The sequence below is a fragment of the Mytilus galloprovincialis genome, chromosome 5 (assembly GCF_965363235.1).
Source record: "Mytilus galloprovincialis chromosome 5, xbMytGall1.hap1.1, whole genome shotgun sequence".
In the NCBI taxonomy this organism is placed as follows: domain Eukaryota; kingdom Metazoa; phylum Mollusca; class Bivalvia; order Mytilida; family Mytilidae; genus Mytilus; species Mytilus galloprovincialis.
Genome location: NC_134842.1, coordinates 30,405,840 through 30,410,556, shown reverse-complemented (window position 1 = coordinate 30,410,556; position 4,717 = coordinate 30,405,840). Strand labels below are relative to the sequence as shown.

The 4,717-nt window shown below is 33.2% G+C and overlaps 1 long non-coding RNA gene across 1 annotated transcript; it reads left to right on the top strand.

The window, feature by feature from the left end:
• Positions 1 to 271: 271 nt before the first annotated feature.
• Positions 272 to 1,639, top strand: LOC143075578 (uncharacterized). The gene is made up of 2 exons (XR_012978353.1): positions 272 to 353; positions 709 to 1,639. It is a non-coding gene; the product is annotated as an uncharacterized LOC143075578 (long non-coding RNA).
• The last annotated feature ends 3,078 nt before the right edge of the window (positions 1,640 to 4,717 follow it).

Sequence of the window (4,717 nt, the reverse complement as noted above, 5' to 3'; positions counted from 1 at the left end):
ATTAAATATGAATAAACCACTTAAAAAAATGTTTTTTTATTTTAAATTTTCTACAGCATCCGGCATTAATCATAGTTCCAACTTACATAGACATTTTAGTGTTGTTTGTAATATATGTATAAAGCGATGTTTCCGTATTATGTATACTATAACTTCCTTTCAACTTTCAGTACATATTTGTAATCATTAAGTGTTCAATTGGCATCGATTGTTTTTTTTTTAAATTTTTGATAAAATATTCTTCGGTATTACCCTAACTAAAACAATCATATGAATCATAATTTTGAACTATATATATAGAGGTTGGAAATAATCTGACTTTGTATTCAAAACCTTTTGGGAAGATTAAGAGAGTAAGTTGATGCCTACATGTACATTAAGGGTGCAAATAATTTAATCAGAGATAAAAATGACAATATTTAAATTCATCAACCATATAAGTAATATTTTCAAAGGTATGCAAAACATATCATCTTCATCATGGTCAATAAGTAGGGATCACATTTCAAAGATTTTTTTTTTAATTATCACTGATTTATCAGCAACATAAGTTCCTCTTTTAAAGGTAATAAACTATGCTTAAAATGTAATGGTTAATCATTTGTGTTCACATTTGAAAGATTTTTTAATAAATCTTAAACGTTGTTAAAAATTGATTTTTTTAAAATCAATGCATTCTTATACTCACTCTTTTGCTTTTTGTTTTAGGTGAAAACGCCACACAAGAAAGGATACAAGCCATACATATCTGACACATGCAGAATGTCACAAGACATGAACTTAAGTGTCAAATGTTTGCAGCATCAACATTCGTGCAGTACAGTGAAATCTTTGCAGCATCAGCATTCGTGCAGTACAGTGAAATCTTTTAAAATGTCTCCTGTTGAATTGAGAGACGATTTGAGTGATGCTTATATCAGTTTAAAAAACGAAATCAACAAGCCTATAGATAAACAATACTGTTCTAATATAAGCATGGTGCTTGATGAACAACAACAAAATTTACAAAATGATTATAAACTATCAAATCAGAATTTAAGCATTACAAAAACTGCTGACTGCCATAAAAGCTCTAACCAAGAAAGTCGAAATAGAGTAAAAAGGAACAGAAGACTTAGAACACTAGCTCTCGCCATTTTGTATCTTATGTGTGTTGGAACTACGATTGTATTGTGGTTTGTTATGAACATGGTCGTCAAGAAGGAACCACTACAGTCTAGATCTGTTATTGAAGTCTTCCATGTTAATGCAAGTCGACTGGGAGAAGATCAGAAATCAGGTCCATTGTTTTTTATTCCATTCCAAAATACGCCGTCCACTGAAGTTAAATATTATACCGATACTGGATTGTTTAGAGTTATCTCCCCTGGGATGTATGAAATATCATCAACTTTAGCTTTCCAGAGTTACAATACCTCAAATAGCGAGATCATATTTGTTTGCATAAAATACAGCAGCAATGTCGAAGAGTTCTGTAAACGATTCGTGGTAGCAGGAACTTCCGTAAATAGTTTTGATATATCTGATACTGTCAATCTGAAAGAAAATGATGAATTCAAAGTAACCATTAATTCATTAAGTAATATTTATGTCAGTAGTAAACTTAACAGGATATTAATTAAATACACCGTTTAATCTATCTAGTTTCATTTGTATGCCCCACCTACGAAAGTAGAGGGGTATTATGTTCTTTGATCCGTCCGTTCGTCTGTTCGTCCGTTTGTCCGTCTGTCCCGCTTCAGGTTAAAGTTTTTGGTAAAGGTAGTTTTTGATGAAACATAGCTATATTCTGAATGTGGTTGTCCCAAGCCAGGAGTCTCAAATTCAATGGCTGTAGTTTGTTGCCGTATGTTTCAAATTTGTTTTTAGTTTATTATTTTGAACATAAATTAGGAGATTAGTTTCCACGTTTGAACTATTTAACATGTGTTATTTCGGGGACTTTTATAACGGACTTCGAGGTAAGGATTTTTCTCATTGTTGAAGGTCGTACGGTGACTAAATAGTTTTTAATTTCTGTGTCATTTGGTCTCTTGCGAAGACTTGTCTCGTTGACAAATCATACCACATCTTTTTTATATTCACTATAGTGAACGAAAACAACCATTATAGGTTATTTTTATCATTCTAGAAATAATTAAATTTTCATTGAATATGCTTTTTTACATACTGTTTTTTGAAAATAGATGAACTAGTTAAACGGACCACACTTACCACCAATAACTTGACACTTTCGAAAACATAGACAAAGAAAGACGAACAACAACGGAAAACTTTACATATTATTTTGAAAGCCTGGCTTGGTACAAGCTCAAATGTTTATGGGCATGTAACCGTTTTTTTCGTGTGCAAAAATCCCCCGTTTAATTTTTAGACCATATTTCGTACTTATCATTTGGCTAGGATGACTTATTCCAAGCTAAAAAAAGTGACGTGCGGCAAACAAGTTTTTCGTGCGCACTGGCCCCTCTTCATATCTAGACCATATATCGTACATATCATTCCGCTAGGATGACTTTGTACAAGCTCAATTTTCGTGCGCAAATGCCTCCCTTTTCATATCTAGACCATATATCGTATATATCATTCCGCTAGGTTGACTTGGTACTATCCTGGTTCAAGGTATTAGCCTTTATATATTGGTATATATGTAACATACTCAATATTGCGATCGGGAACTAGGTACAAGCTCGAAATGTGGTGGGCGGTAAACAAGTTTTTTTGTTTTTGCGCACATGGCTCCCTTTTCATTTCTAGACCATATATCGTATATATGTGTACATATCATTCGGATAGGATGACATGGCACAAACTCAAAATGTTGTGGGCGGTAAACAAGTTTTTCGTGCGCACATGTCCCTCTTTTCGTATGTAGGTGATATGTCGTACAATTAAGCAGCATCTGCTTACCATTCCGGAGAACATGATATCATCCCCAGTTTTTGGTGGGGTTCGTGTTACTTGGTCTTTAGTTTTCTATGTTTTGTCTATTGTTCTATTATTTGTCTGTTTGTCTTTTTATTTTTAGCCACGGCGTTGTCAGTTTATTTTCAATGTATGAGTTTGAATTTCCAACTTTCCTCTTTTTTTTTAACACATAATTAAAAACCTTTTACCGACAGGATGACTACAAACATAGACAAGGAAACATTATTCATAATTTGGAAATCAAAGTGGATTTTTTTTTTCGATATCTCCGGAAGCTAGCTACTAAATTAGCAGTATTTGTTGAATGGATACTGCCACTAGAGAAAACAGACAATTCGATGCAACAATAAGATTAGTTAACTAATTCCCTTTAGGTAGATATGAAACGAAATATATATATATTTGAGTAGGCCGTTCATGTGACCATACACAATAGAGACGCGTAACATTTTTTTCACATACAATCATCAAAAAATGGTTTTTTGAACATTACGGACAATTAAGCCCACTTTCCTTGAACTTTGGATTGATATATTGTGCATCAATCGTACAACTGTGTTTTTGGGATAACAAGTGAAAAACTGAAACTATAAAATATGCCATGAATATTAGATTGCAGTTTTGTCATGTTTTAATTAAAAGAAATATGTCTTCGCTTGTTAAGTAATGATGGGTATTTTTGTCTGCCCAGACTCTGGTTGCTGTCTTATATTAAGTGACAAATTCTTTTATGTGTAGATATTTAAGAATTTTAAAAGTATAATTCTTTGGGTTCTTTTCACAAAAACTCTTACTTCGAAATTAAATTATACTGAAATGTTCATCACTTTTTTTTTGGTAGAAATTAGTCGTTAGACAATATTTTGAGAGCCGTAGCAAAAGACGCACGAATTCATTCAACTTATAGAATTGAGAAAGGAAATGGTGAATATGTCAAAACGACAACCACCCGACCATAGAGCAAACAACAGCCGAAGGCAACCAATGGGTCTTCAATGTAGCGAGAATTCCCGCACCCGTAGGTGTCCTTCAGCTGGCCCCTAAAATATGCATAATAGTACAGTGATAATGGACGTCATACTAAACTCCGAATTATACACAAGAAACTAAAATTTAAAATCATACAAGACTAACAAAGGCCAGAGGCTCCTGACTTGGGACAGGCGCAAAATTGCGGCGGGGTTAAACATGTTTATGAGATCTCAACCCTCCCCCTATACCTCTAGCCAATGTAGAAAAGTAAAACAATAACAATACGCACATTAAAATTCAGTTCAAGAGAAGTCCGAGTCTGATGTCAAAAGATGTAACAAAAGAAAATAAATAAAATGACAATAATACATGAATAACAACAGACTACTAGCAGTTAACTGACATGCCAGCTCCAGACCTCAATTAAACTGATTGAAAGATTATGTCTTCATCATATGAATATCAGGTACAATCCCTCCCGTTAGGGGTTTAGTATCATACTATCATAAAATATATGAGAAGAACATAACCCGTGTCATGCCAACAACTGTTTTTTTTAAGAAATAAATGTGTTTAGTTCCGATGCAAAGACCCTATCAGTGAATCAATGTTAAAGCCAAAATATGCAATCTTTAATGACCTGACAACAGTATCGTAACTATATCCCCTTTTAATAAGTCTATTTAAAGGTTTTGTTAGTTTCTGAGGAGAATACTGACATTTTTGTGCTTTATAAAGAATATTTCCATAAAATTTTGGATGTGAAATACCTGAACGTATAAGATGTCTGCATGTTGAGTTATATTTACGAATTATT